This window comes from Somniosus microcephalus, chromosome 6, assembly GCF_052327205.1.
Source record: "Somniosus microcephalus isolate GS21.2 chromosome 6, FLI_Smic_1.0, whole genome shotgun sequence".
In the NCBI taxonomy this organism is placed as follows: domain Eukaryota; kingdom Metazoa; phylum Chordata; class Chondrichthyes; order Squaliformes; family Somniosidae; genus Somniosus; species Somniosus microcephalus.
In genome coordinates, this window is record NC_140992.1 from 152,856,994 (window position 1) to 152,872,479 (window position 15,486).

At 49.0% G+C, this 15,486-nt stretch overlaps 1 long non-coding RNA gene and 2 pseudogenes across 1 annotated transcript; all 3 read left to right on the top strand.

Annotated features, from left to right (window-relative positions):
• The first annotated feature begins 565 nt into the window (after positions 1-565).
• Positions 566-3,453, top strand: LOC147116123 (uncharacterized; annotated as a pseudogene).
• Positions 3,454-4,894: 1,441 nt separating this feature from the next.
• LOC147116124 (uncharacterized) lies at positions 4,895-7,505 on the top strand. The gene is made up of 3 exons (XR_015078598.1): positions 4,895-4,977; positions 5,133-5,868; positions 5,981-7,505. It is a non-coding gene; the product is annotated as an uncharacterized LOC147116124 (long non-coding RNA).
• A 465-nt stretch (positions 7,506-7,970) lies between these two features.
• Positions 7,971-15,459, top strand: LOC147116125 (uncharacterized; annotated as a pseudogene).
• The last annotated feature ends 27 nt before the right edge of the window (positions 15,460-15,486 follow it).

The window sequence follows — 15,486 nt, forward strand, 5'->3', positions numbered from 1 at the left end:
ATGCGATTCCGTGCTGACCGCCAAATTCAGTTGCGGGCGCCTCGCCCGTGGCGGCCGCAAACAGCGTTTGAAAAACGATGCCTTGCAGCTCCGAGAGGCCGGCGCATAAAGGTGGACGGGCGGTCGGCCGCTTTCCCGGCGGCCGCCTGGCCGCACCTCCCTCCTGCACCACCCCCCGCGGCATTGGTGTCTGACTCCCGCGAGCCCGGCACTTCTCCGTGGTGCCGGGCCCATTTGCCGGGGGAATCCAGCGGCGATCTCACGGCTGCAGGCAGCTCCTCCTTAAGAGAAGGAGGAGGCCTGCAGTACCCCAGCCTGCCACACCGCATCGGGTGCCGCAGCGGCAGCTGGACGCCTGCAATTGACTTTCATCGCCCCAAGCGAGGCGGCCAAACCCTGCAATAGCGCCCGCCTCCGTCTTGGGGCGCCGCAACTGAATTTCGGGCGAGCGCTAAATTTCGGGCGCTAAAGACCTGGCGGGGCCTTACTGAATTTCTAGGCCATTGTGTCTCAATCTCAGATACCAGCTCCACCATCACCCACACTAAGCCTGACCCAATTTCAGATGCCAGCTCCCCCATCACCCACACACACAGCCTGTCCCACTCACAGATACCAGCTCCACCATCACCCACACACAGCCTGTCCCACTCGTAGATACCAGCTCCACCATCACCCACACACAGCCTGTCCCACTCGCAGATACCAGCTCCACCATCACCCACACACAGCAGTCCCACTCTCAGATACCAGCTCCACCATCACCCACACACAGCAGTCCCACTCTTAGATACCAGCTCTACCATCACCCACACTAAGCCTGACCAAATCTCAGATGCCATCTCCCCCATCACCCAGACACACAGCCTTTCCCAATCTCAGATACAAGCACCTCCATCACACACACACAGCCTGTCCCACTCTCAGATTCCAGCTCCTCCATCACCCACCCACACAGGCTGGCCCACTCTCAGATAACAGCTCCACCATCACCCACACACAGACTGTTCTACTCTCAGATACCAGCTCCTGCATCACCCATATATAGCCTGTCCCACTCTCAGATACCAGCTCCTCCACCGCCCACACACAGCCAGTCCCACTCTCAGAAACCAGCTCCACCACCGCCCACACACACAGACTGTCCCACTCGCAGATACCAGCTCCTGCAAAAACCAAACACAGACTGTCTATCTCTCATATACCAGCTTCTCCATCGTGCACACAGAGCCTGTCCCACCGTCAAATACCAGCTCCTCCATCACCCACACACACAGCCTGTCCCACTCGCAGATACCAGCTCCTCCTTCACCCACAAACACAGCCTGACCCACTCTCAGGTAACAGCTCCTCCATCGCACACACACAGCCTGTCCCACTTTCAAATACAAGCTCCTCCATTCCCCCACACAGCCTGCCCACTCTCAGAAACCAACTCCTCCATCACCTACACACAGCCTGTCCCACTCACAGATACCAGCTCCACCATCACCCACAAACAGTCTGCCCCTCACTCAGCTACCAGATACTCCAATGCCCAAACACAGTCTGTCCACTCTCAGATACCAGCTCCTGCAAAACACAAACACAGTCTGTTTAACTCTCAGATACCAGCTCCTCCACCTCCCACACACAGCCTGTCCACTCTCAGATACCAGCTCCTGTATCACCCACACACAGACTGTCCCACTCTCAGATACCAGCTCCTCCACCTCCCACACACAGTCTGTCCCACTCTCAGATACCAGCTCCACCATCACCCACACACAGACTGTTCTACTCTCAGATACCAGCTCCACCATCACCCACACACAGACTGTTCTACTCTCAGATACCAGCTCCTCCATCGCACACACACAGCCTGTCCCAATCTCAGATAACAGCTCCATCATGACCCACACACATTGTGTCTCAATCTCAGATACCAGCTCCACCATCACCCACACACAGCCTGTCCCACTCTCAGATACCAGCTCCTCCATCACCCACACAAAGCCTGCCCACTCTCAGAAACCAACTCCTACATCAGCTACACAAAGCCTGTCCCACTTTCAAATACAAGCTCCTCCATTACCCACACACAGCCTGCCCACTCTCAGAAACCAACTCCTCCATCACCTACACACAGCCTGTCCCACTTTCAAATACTAGGCCCACCATGACCCACACACATTGTGTATCAATCACAGATACCAGGTCCACCATCACCCACACTAAGCCTGACCCAATCTCAGATACCAGCACCTCCATCACCCGCACACAGCCTGTCCCACTCGCAGATACCAGCTCCTCCATCACCCACACACAGCCTGTCCCACTCTCAGATACCAGCGCCTCCACCTCCCACACACAGCCAGCCCCACTCTCAGAAACCAGCTCCTCCATCACCCACACACAGACTGTTCCACTCTCAGATACCAGCTCCTGCATCACCCATATACAGCCTGTCCCACTCTCAGATACCAGCTCCTCCACCGCCCACACACAGCCAGTCCCACTCTCAGAAACCAGCTCCTCCATCACCCACACACAGTCTGTCTCACTCTCAGTTACCAGCTCCTCCATCACCCACACTAAGCCTGACCCAATCTCAGATGCCAGCTCCTCCATCACCCACACACACAGCCTGTCCCACTCTCAGATACCAGCTCCACCATCACCCACACACAGCCTGTCCCACTCACAGATACCAGCGCCACCATCACCCACAAACAGTCTGCCCCTCACTCAGCTACCAGATACTCCAATGCCCAAACACAACCTGTCCACTCTCAGATACCAGCTCCTGCAAAACACAAACACAGTCTGTTTAACTCTCAGATACAAGTTCCTCCACCTCCCACACTAAGCCTGACCCAATCTCAGATGCCAGCTCCCCCATCACCCAGACACACAGCCTGTCCCACTCTCAGATACCAGCTCCTCCACCGCCCAAACACAGCCAGTCCCACTCTCAGAAACCAGCTCCTCCATCACCCACACACAGTCTGTCTCACTCTCAGACACCAGCTCCTCCATCACCCACACACAGTCTGTCTCACTGTCTGATACCAGCTCCACCATCACCCACACACAAAGACTGTCCCACTCTCAGATACCAGCTCCTCCATCACACACAAACACAGCCTGACCCACTCTCATATACCAGCTCCTCCATCACCCACACTCAGTCTGTCTCACTCTCAGATACCAGCTCCTCCACCGCCCACACACAGCCTGTCTCACTCTCAGATACCAGCTCCACCATCACCCACACACAAAGACTGTCCCACTCTCAGATACCAGCTCCTCCATCACACACAAACACAGCCTGACCCACTCTCATATACCAGCTCCTCCATCACCCACACTCAGTCTGTCTCACTCTCAGATACCAGCTCCTCCATCACCCACACACACAGCCTGTCCCACTCGCAGATACCAGCTCCTCCTTCAACTACAAACACAGCCTGACCCACTCTCAGATAACAGCTCCTCCATCGCACACACACAGCCTGTCCCAATGTAAGATTCGAAATTTTCAGTAATTCAATCGCGCACGAAAACAGGGTTAATAAAACAGTTTTATTGACCAAAAGAAGCTTGTACAGAAAAACCTTTGAATAAAAGGGGCATACAAAATGGCCGCCGGACCTCGTGATCAGTTTCCGGGACCATTTGATTTCTGTTACTGCAAGCCAGACAGGCTTGTGGATTGAGGACAGTAAGCCCGCGAAAGCCAGTATCGGGAAACCGAAACTCAGGGAACTGAGCATACATATTAATTGGATTCTAAGTACAAGACAGTTTCAGGTAACAGGATGGGGCCCATCAAGAAGTGGGCGGACTTTTGAATGAACACTTAAACCCATTTACTGTACAAAGGAAAACCGTTTAACAGCCATCAAGGGCAATCTCCAGACCGATCAATATACGAACCGAGTTACGGTGACAAAGTAAAAGACATTATCGGCCAGGAAGGCCAGTTAAGATATCACCGGCTCCCGTTACAAGACAAAGCACCCCTGCAGAGATTTCTGCCCGCCAAAAATATTACAAAGACAGGACTATGATTTGGCGGGAGAGAAGACTGTCCCAAAAAGGTATAACTGTGGATTGAAAAGTCCATCGGGGTCGCTTGGGCTTGACTTCAGCTTCGCTTCAGATTCACGTTTCGGGACGGACTCTTCGGTTAAGACAGCGTGGTCGGTGTTCGGCCAGGCAAGGCTCGGCGACGACGGGAAGACGACGAGGGTAGCCCGGGTACATTTGTCGGGAGATCATCGACGACCCAGGCCGAAGGAGAAGACACCCTCAGGAAAACCGACGAGCCAGGCCAGAGGGAGAAATAAAAAAGGACACTCCGGGCCTAGCCCTCCAGGGCCTCAACATACCATTCAACCAGGGACTTCCCATGTGCAGCTCTACAATATCGCATCGGTGACTGAGTCTTCCATGGGCATCCAGTTCTTAAAGGCGCGTCGGTAGCGGATTCAGCCATGACGAGCGCTCATCGAGACTGTATCTGCTGCTCCATCACCTGAGAGAAAAACAAACTGCGCCAGAAGTTTCCAAATCCATGTGACGACGGAAAGCTGTGCCAAAAGGCTGCGTACCCCCTTTTTGCGAATCTAAAAGTGGTGAGCATGATTCCGAGTTCCTCAAGTCGAAACTTAGTTCAGGTCCAGGGGAGGGGGTTAAGGGAAATCGTAATGGGCCAGAAATTCCAGAACGGGGCTTGCAGCGCATGCAAGCCCCGTATTTGCACCTACCCCGCGCTCCTGCCGATCAGCTCCAGGGACGCCTGCACTTGCTGAAACTGAAAGAAGAATCCCGGGCAGCGTATGGCGTCACGCCGCCCAGGAGTGCAGCCAGCGCGAAGTCAGGAGCGTGCAGTGCAAGTGAGACACGCCCCTTAAGGTCTCATTGCAGCAGGACACGCCCCCAATCTCTCCGATCAGCTGCACAGGACTTTGGAGTTACACAGCTGCAGGGAAAGTAAGTTATCTGCTATTTTATGAATGTTTTGTGAACTTTTATAAAATTTTAAAAACATTTAAATGATTTTGATGACTCTTACATAGTTTTAAAGACAATTGAAGCTATTTAAGCAATTTTTAAAGCCTTGAAAACATTCTATTAATTCTTTGCAGTTAATTAGCAAAGTGAAATGGCTGGAATTAGAACAATTAACGTGATTACAAGAAGTCAGAACTTCACTGATGATGACCTCAGCAATCTCCTCAACGAGGTGGAGGCAAGGCGCCTGCGCATCATTGGGAATGAGCAGTCGAGAGCGCCGCAAAAAGTTCAGACGGCAGCGTGGTCGGAAGTTGCAGAAGCTGTCAGCGCGACCTCCACCATTCCACGTACAGCGGAACAATGCCGCAAGAAATTAAGTGACATTCTCCGATCTGTCAGGGTTTGTGCAGTTATAACTAAAGTGTACTGTAACATTGCTTAGAATTTAAGTTAGCCAGATCTATAAAGGCTTTCTTTTACAGCAGTCAATTTACTTCTTGGTAAAGTCACCTGAGGTAGCAATAAAACTTTATGGCTTTGGGGCCATCTCAAGGATACCTAATGTTCTGTTATCTTGATTGCATTGCTAGTAGCTGTAAAACTTCAATCAAAGATGTAAAGAAACACCCAGGCCAGTCTTCAAAGCCTTCGCTGTCCCATGTCAGAAATGCAGCTGTGTGATTCTCTTATTTATGCTGCAATTTCAGAGTAAAAGTGCTCACAACTCCAGGGAACGCACACTCACAGGAGGCGGTGTTGCCATGCTGAGGGTTTTGACTGAACATGAGGAACGGGTCCAGCAGATGTGCGAATTTGCTAGCAATCGTCCCGCGGATGCATCTGAAACAGGCATTTCTGACCCTCAATGTGAGTTGGCCTGGGCAGCCATATGTTAAATAAGGTTAGGCGTGTGCTGAATATCTGTGATGTGGCACATCGTGCTTTACCTTAGCAAATGTTTTCTGCTTCCTTCCCACAGCTGGACCGAGTACCTCTCACACACGGGATGAGCAGTGCGTGGAGTCAGCGGCCACAGAGGGCATTGGGGAAGGTTTTTCTGATGCAATGGCAGCAGTTACTGAGGTGGCTGAGGTGGTTGAGGAACAGGACCAACCTGTCCTATGTCAGCAAGTGCAGCAGGAGTGTACAGACCCTGTGTCGGTGGCCACTATCTCACCATCTCCTGGCCCTTGTGGCTCTGTGCTAGTCAATGATGACTGTAGCTCCACAGGCAGACACCAAATGGACACTTCAGTGCAGGTGGGAGTAGCTGAGGCACAGCAGCACCTGCAAGATGACCAGCAAGATATTGCAGGTTTAAGCCAATTGCTGAGCTCTCTCACTGAGAAGGAAGTAGATGATAGAGACCATTTCAGGCAGGGAATGGAGAATGTTGGCATTACACTAAATCAGATATCATCGCAGTTTGGGGTGCTTAATGATAATTATCTTACAAAGATATCGCAGTTGGATAATTCTCTTCATCAGGTATCTTCACATTTGGTGATGCTTAATGATAATTCTCTTAATCAGATATCCTCACAGTTGGCGATACTTAATGAAACTATGATTGCAATGCTTAATTCGCTTGTATCTAACACTACTGGCATAACGCTGATTCCCGCACAAATGCCCTCCCCAGGTCACAGTGCAGAGCCACTTTGATCCCAGGAGCAAGCAGCTGCACCAGTCATGATGCAGGGCAGCGTAGAAATGCCTCAGCATCAACCCTTTCCTCAAGCCGCTGCTGAAGAGCAGGATCAATCTGACAGGGCCATTGGAAGTAGATCTGGAGGGCTCCAGTCACGGGTACTGAAAAGGCGCAGGAAACGTTAGAGTGTCACTTTCAGCTCACTCACTCTGCCACCTTCATCCCTCAGTCACACAGGCCAGTTGGCAAATCGTTAAATTGTTATATTTTTCACTTTATTTAAATGTAAAATTTTTAATTACATATTTAAATTCAAGTGTTTTTTTATGAAGGAAAGGACACCCAGTAAGCAATGTTGAAAGAATTTAAACATTTATTTAACTTCAAAAACTTTTACAACAAATGTTACAAAATTGTGAAATAGCTAGTTTGCACTTTGAATGTTTGTATTGCAGTAAGGAGGTAAAAATTACTGTAAAATGTTTACACTTTATTTTTTAACAGTCACCATTTTGCACATGTTTGAAAACATTGAAAGAGGTAGTTAGCATCTTTATTTTTGTTATATCACTACGAATCAAACACAAATAGTTAAACCTGTTTACAAAGTGATTTAAAAACTGTTAACATTAACATTTTTAAATTGCATTAAGTAGGTCATTAACATCCTTGAACGAAGAAAGACAAGTAACGACGAATTCTTTCCAGTAACACTTCCTCACTGTTCCTGTCCATAAATTTTTTTTTACGTTCATAAAAGTTACTTAAAATTTACAAGTTATTCACTTTATACATTGAAACGGAATGAGAAAAGTTTTTTATTATGCAATAAAAGGTCAATGTTGCACTTTAATATGTGTCTGCTTCTGTCTTTGCCTTGCGGGGGGAGGGTTAGGTACAGGGCATAACTACCACGTGAAGGTGTTGGCTACCAGCACTTCGCGAGCAGCCTTACATTCGGCGGCACTTGGTTCCTCTCCATGAGGCCTGGCAGCATGCACATTGCCATCGCCTTCATCCTCCACTTCAAGAGGCAGCTGTTCCTCATTGTTAAGGGTCAGTCCTTCCTGCAGGGCAAGGTTGTGCAAAGCACAGCAGGCCAGCACAATCCTTGCCACTTTCTGGTGAGAGTACTGCAAGGTCCCCCCTGACCTATCCAGGCACCGGAAGCGTGATTTCAGAACTCCTATTGTCCTCTCCACCACTTGACGTGTAGTCACGTGTGCATGGTTGTATCTCTCCTGAGACTGATTAATGGTATTACGGTAGGGGGTCATCAGCCATGGTTTTAGCGGGTAGCCCTTGTCGCCCAGTATCCATGCAGATCCTGTAGGCAATTTCTTTAGAGAATCATACAATTTAGAGTTCCGGAGGACAAAGGAGTCATGATTACTTCCCCGGTGTCCAGAATTAACGTTTAGGATCCTCAGGTGCGCATCACATAATATCATTACATTCAATGAATGATACCCCTTCCTGTTAATGAATGTCACAGGTGCATCCTTGGGTGACTTCAGTGCAATATGTGTTCCATCGACGGCCCCAATCACTTTGGGGAATCCAGCAATGCGATAGAAAGCTAAGGCCATCTCCTTCTGATGTCAAGTTGACAAGTCATAATGAATGAAATCTGAAATCCTACGGCAAATGGCTGCTGTGACCTGGTGAATGCAGACCCTCGCAGCATTCTTGGAGATGTTGGTTATGTCACCGGTGCCTGCTTGAAATGATCCACTTGCAAAGAAGTTCAGTGCTGTGGTTACCTTCATGTTCACTGACAAGGCAGTGTGGATCTTCGAGCGTGGCTCCAAGTCTGCCTTCAACATGTCACATAGTCGACCAATTGCGTCTTTACTGAAGCGCAGCCGCCTGATACACAAATCCTCGGACAGCATTTCAAATGATCGCCTCTCCCTGTAAACTCTGTTTGGCGGGTAGTTGTTCCTTCTGATCAGGAGACGTTCCTGGTTCCTCAATCTTGTTGTTCCCTGGCATTCCTATTTCTTTGCAGCAAATGCAGAAGTAGCATCAGGGCTAAATTTCTACAACAGGGCATTTTCCTCGCTCACAAGACTACTCCTCACACAGACGTACCTGTACGGAGTAAATGGAAATAGTTGTTACACTTCTTTTAATAAACTGAGTGCCTATAACATCAACTCTGGCTATGCCAGGAAGCATGCTTTTACGGCTTGCAAACACATCCTTCCCGCCTGATGAATATCACAGACCTACATCTTATTCACTGAAAGGAAAACATACAGAAATGCACATCCTAAATGGAATATATGCAGACATACATACAATCATACATACATACTTACTAAATATTACTGATGACTATTTCATTCTGTAAGCATTTCATTATTTTAAAAATAAATTTAACATTTTAGGAAAAAAAATTCAATGAAGCCTTGCCCACAGCCACAACAATTGCTCATTCTAACTACAGTACTGAAAAACTGTTTTAAACAAAAAAAAAAGTTTTAACTTACCTCAGCCTTTCTTAAAATAAGTTTCCTCCCTTTCCCAAACAGAAATAGAAGACTTTCAGAAGCTCCACGATAAAATGTTTCTTCCTCCGCAGCCAATGAACCACTTTACACTTGCTTTTTTCAAGTGTAACTTGTGAGGACTTACCCTCACGGATTTCATGAATGAAATCTACGAAGTTCACTGCGCAAGCGCTGCCTGTGCAGTCGCACGCGCTCGAGGTCTGGAAATGCCGGCGTTCCCCGCATGCGCTGTTCATGCTGAACGCCGGCATTTCCAACGGCCAGATGCGTGAGTACCCCGACCGCATTCACGCCTTTGGCCGCGAATTTCTGGCCCAATGTGTTTCCCCTTTTTCGACGTGCCGTGTGTTCCCCATTTCTATAGAGTTAAGTTTATAGATATGTGCATGATTGTAGTTATTTTGATCTGTGCTTATGACATGTATTTTACAATGCTGCAAACTGTTTTAAAATAAAAGCCTCCATTTCGTGTTGTTCAACCTGGTCTATTGAGTTTTTCTCTGCACTACAGTTCCCTGCACCTAAGTCCAAGGTCTAGAACCGTAGGGAAGAGTGGGTCGAACCACTCAAGGGTAATTATTGCACGAAGCCTGGTAGGAGACCAGAATGAGCAAGAGAAACCACCTACACCACTCTCAGATAACAGCTCCATCATGACCCACACACATTGGCCCAGTAATTCGGGTCCAAATGCGTGAGTACGGCCTGGGTACTCACGCATCTGGCCGGATGAAATGCCGGCATTCAGGAAACACCGTGCATGTGGGGAATGCCGGCATTTCCAGTCCTCTGAACGAAGGGGTTCAGAGGCACAGCGCGTGCGACTGCACAGGCAGCGCTTGCGCAGTGAACTTCGTCGATTTCATTCATGGATTCAGTGAGGGTAAGTCCTTACAAGTTACGCTTGAAAAAAGCATGTGTAAAGTTGCTCCAAGGCTGCGGAGGAAGATATATTTTATCGTGGATCTTCTGAAAGGCAATATTTTTGTTTGGGAAAGTTATTTTAAGAAATGCTGAGGTTAGTTTTAAAGTTTAAATTTTTTTTTTTAAACGGGTATTCAGTACGGTAGGTAGAAGGAGCAATTGTGGCTGTGTGAATTGAATGTGAGAATGAGTGTTCTAAAATGAGTAATGTAGCATTTCCAACACTTTTAAGAAAGAAACTTTTCATCAGTAATAAGTAATTATGTATGTATGTCTGCATATATTCCTTTACGTATATGTATGTATGTTTTATATTCCTTTACTTATGTGTATGAATGTATGTTTTTAATTATGGTTTTCCAATAAGTTACTTTCTCTGAAAGTCATAATTAAATACATACATTCATACACATAAGTAAAGGAATATATACATACACGCAAAGGAATATATACAGACATACATACATAATTACTTAAAAGAATATATTACTGATGAAAAGTTTCTTTCTTAAAAATGTTGGAGTCATTTTCACATTTAATAAACACAGCAAATTCAATTCACATAGCCACAATTGATCCTTCTACCTACAGTACTGAAAACCCGTTTAAAAAAAAAAAAAAACTTTAAAACTTACCTCAGCATTTCTTAAAATAACTTTCCTCCCTTTCCCAAACAACCGCAGCCTCTGGAGCAACTGTACTCATGCTTTTTTCATGTGTAAGTTGTAAGGACTTGACCTCACTGAAAGCATGAATGAAAGCGGCGAATTTTACTGCGCACGCGCTGCCTGTACAGTCGCACGCGTTCTGCCTCTGAACCCCTTCGTTCAGAGGACAGGAAATGCCGGTTTTCCCCGCATGCGCTGTGCATGCTGAAAACCGGCATTTCCTCCGGACAGACGCATAAGTACCCCGACGGTACTCGCGCATTTGGAAGGGAATTACTGGGCCAACATTTTACATGTCAATAAAATGAAAAATTTAACAATTGCACGATTTGCCCCCTTGCATCTGCGACTGAGGGTCCAAGGAGGTGCATTGCACAACAGGTCATCGTCGTACGTATCCTCACACTGTTCCCTTTCGGGAACTGTATGAAGTTGTGGAAGGATTTCTGGCCACGTTAACACTCCTTCCGTGACCATAACCATCTTCATGCCAGCCATTAGGGTGGTTAGTCCTATGGCGTGAGGGTTTTACGGGCTCCCACAACCCATCTGAGGAGGGGGGCCACCCACACCCGCGGACGCAAGTATCCCACTGGATGTCCACCCAGAATTTATAGTTGGAGCTCCGACTCCACTTGCCGGGACTGTCTGGAGCGGGGTTCGAAACCCTACTCCTTCTGGCCCAGCGGCGGGGATGCTTACCGCTACGCAAAAGGCCCACTCCGCGCAACAAGTGACACCCATACGTTTCCTGCGCCTTTTCCCTCCCCGTGACTGGAGCCCTATGCTGCCACTTGAAAGACCAAGCTATCATCTGTCCTTTTTGCGGCGCCTTTGACTTCTCATTACCAATGATGAGCAGGCGCTGCACCTCCACCTCGTTGAGGAGATTGCTGAGGTCATCATCAGTTCAATTGTGAGTTCTTTTAATGCCGTGAATTGTGCTCATTCCAGCCATTTCACGTTGCTAATCGGATTGGGCCTTTGGCGTAGCGGTAGGATCCCCGCCGCTGGTGCCAGACGGGGTAGGGTTTCGAACCCCGCTCCAGACAGTCCCGGCAAGTGGAGTCGGAGCTCCGGCTCTAAATTTTGGGTTGACATCCAGTGGGATATTTGCGTCCGTGGGTGTGGGTGGCCCCCCTCCTTGTATAGCTTGTGGGAGCCCGTAAAACCCTCCCGCCATAGGACTAACCACCCTAATGGCTGGTTCAAAGATGGTTACGGTCACGGAATGAGTGTTAATCACGGCCATAAATCCTTCCACCACTTCATACAGTTCCCCAAAGGGAACAGTGTGAAGACACGTATGACGACGACATTGCTAAATAAATAAATGGAATAAAAAAAATTATTTTAGGGCTTTTAAAAGTCTTTAAATTGCTTTAAATCTGTTTAAAACTACTACAGATTCTTCAAAATAATGTAAACATTTTTAAAAGTTTATAAAAGTTACCAAAAGGTTCATAAAAATACCAAAAACCTATTTAAAATGCTGCTTTGCATGTAAAAATGCTTAGCAGCTTATGAGAAACATTGGGGGCATGTCCTATTAAACTGAGACCTCAAGGGGCGTGTCTCACTTGCACAGCGCGCTCCAGGCTTCGCGCTGGCTGCACTCCTGGGCGGCGTGATGTCAAACGCTGCCCGGGATTCTTCTGTTTCAAAATGGAATTCCAGGCGTCCCTGGAGGTGAAATGTCAGCGCGTCGGGTAAGTGCATATCAGGGGCTTGCACGCGCGGCAAGCCACCGACCCGAATTACTGCCCCATTGTGTCTCAATCTCAGATACCAGCTCCACCATCACCCACACTAAGCCTGCCCACTCTCAGAAACCAACTCCTACATCACCTACACACAGCCTGTCCCACTTTCAAAGACAAGCTCCTCCATTACCCACACAGAGCCTGCCCACTCTCAGAAACCAACTCCTCCATCACCTACACACAGCCTGTCCCAATTTCAAATACTAGGTCCACCATGACCCACACACATTGTGTATCAATCACAGATACCAGCTCCACCATCACCCACACTAAGCCTGACCCAATCTCAGATACCAGCACCTCCATCACCCGCACACAGCCTGTCCCACTCGCAGATACCAGCTCCACCATCACCCACAAATAGTCTGTCCCTCACTCAGCTACCAGATACTCCAATGCCCAAAGACAGCCTGTCCACTCTCAGATACCAGCTCCTGCAAAACACAAACACAGTCTGTTTAACTCTCAGATACCAGCTCCTCCACTTCCACACACAATCTGTCCCACTCACAGGTTCCAGCTCCTCCAACACCCACACACAGTCTGTCCCAATCTTAGATACCAGCAGTTCCATCACACACACAGAGCCTGTCCCACTCTCAGATACCAGCTCCTCCATCACCCACACACAGCCTGTCCCACTCTCAGATACCAGTTCCTCCATCACCCACACACAGACTGTTCTACTCTCAGATACCAGCTCCACCATCACCCACATACATTCTGTCCCAATCTCAGATACCAGCTCCACCATCACCCACACACACAGCTTGTCCCACTCTCAGATACCAGCTCCTCCATCACCCAAACACAGACTGTTCTACTCTCAGATACCAGCTCCACCATCACCCACACACATTCTGTCCCAATCTCAGATACCAGCTCCTCCACCACCAACACACAGCCCGTCTCACTCTCAGATACCAGCTCCTCCATCACCCACACACATTCTGTCCCACGCTCAGATACCAGATCCTCCACCTCCCACGCCCAGTCTGTCGCAGTCTCGAATATCAGCTCCTCCAACACCAACATAGAATCTGTCCCACTTTCAGATACCTTCACCTCCATCACCCACACAAACAGACTGACCAACTCTCAGATACCAGCTCCTCCATTACGCACAAACACAGCCTGACCCGATCTCAGATAACAGCTCCTCCATCGCACACACACAGTCTGTCCCACTCTCAGATACCAGCTCCACCAGTACCCACACACATTGTGTCTCAATCTCAGATACCAGCTCCACCATCACCCACACTAAGCCTGACCCAATCTCGGATGCCAGCTCCCGCATCACCCAGACACACAGCCTGTCCCACTCACAGATACCAGCCCCTCCAACACCCGCACACAGCCTTTCCCAATCTCAGATACTTGCACCTCCATCACACACACACAGCCTGTCCCACTCTCAGATTCCAGCTCCAACATCACCCACACACATACTGTTCCACTCTCAGATACCAGCTCCTGCATCACCCACACACAGACTGTTCCACGCTCAGATACCAGCTCCTGCATCACCCACACACAGACTGTTCCACTCTCAGATACCAGCTCCTGCATCACCCATATATAGCCTGTCCCACTCTCAGATACCAGCTCCTCCACCGCCCACAAACAGCCAGTCCCACTCTCAGAAACCAGCTCCTCCATCACCCACACACAGTCTGTCTCACTCTCAGATACCAGCTCCTCCATCACACATATACAGCCTGTCCCACTCTCAGATACCAGCTCCTCTATCACCCACACACAGTCTGTCTCACTCTCAGATACCAGCTTCTCCTTCACCCACAAACACAGCCTGACCCACTCTCAGATACCAGCTCCTCCATCGCACACACACAGCCTGTCCCACTCTAAGATAACAGCTCCATTATGACCCACACACAGCCTGCCCACTCTCAGATGCCAGCTCCTCAATCACCCACACACACAGCCTGTCCCACTCTCAGATACCAGCTCCTCCATCACCCACACACAGCCTGCCCACTCTCAGAAACCAACTCCTACATCACCTACAAACAGCCTGTCTCACTTTCAAATACCAGCTCCTCCATCACCCACACACAGCCTGCCCACTCTCAGAAACCAACTCCTACATCAACTACACACAGCCTGTCCCACTTTCAAGTACCAGCTCCACCATGACCCACACACATTGTGTATCAATCACAGATACCAGCTCCACCATCACCCACACTAAACCTGCCCCAATCTCAGATACCAGCACCTCCATCACCCGCACACAGCCTGTCCCACTCGCAGATACCAGCTCCACCATCACCCACAAACAGTCTGTCCCTCACTCAGCTACCAGATACTCCAATGCCCAGACACAGCCTGTCCCACTCTCAGATACCAGATCCTCCACCTCCCACACACAGCCTGTCCCACTCTCAGATACCAGCTCCTCCATCAAGCACACACAGTCTGTCCCAATCTTAGGTACCAGCTCCTCCATCACCCACCCACACAGCCTTTCCCACCCTCAAATTCCAGCTCCTCCATCACCCACAGACAGGCTCTTCCACTCTCAGATACCAGCTCCTGCATCAACCATATACAGCCTGTCCCACTCTCAGATACCAGCTACTCCATCACCCACACACAGTCTGTCTCACTCTCAGATACGAGCTCCTCCATCACCCACACACAGTCTCTCACTCTCAGATACCTAATCCTCCACCTCCCACGCCCAGCCTGTCGCACTCTCGAATATCAACTCCTCCATCACCAACATAGAATCTGTCCCACTTTCAGATACCTTCACCTCCATCACCCACACACACAGACTGTCCCACTCTCAGATACCAGCTCCTCCATCACGCTCAAACACAGCCTGACCCACTCTCAGATAACAGCTCCTCCATCGCACACACACAGTCTGTCCCACTCTCAGATACCAGCTCCACCATCACCTGTAATGATCAGTAACCTGAAAGGAATAGAGC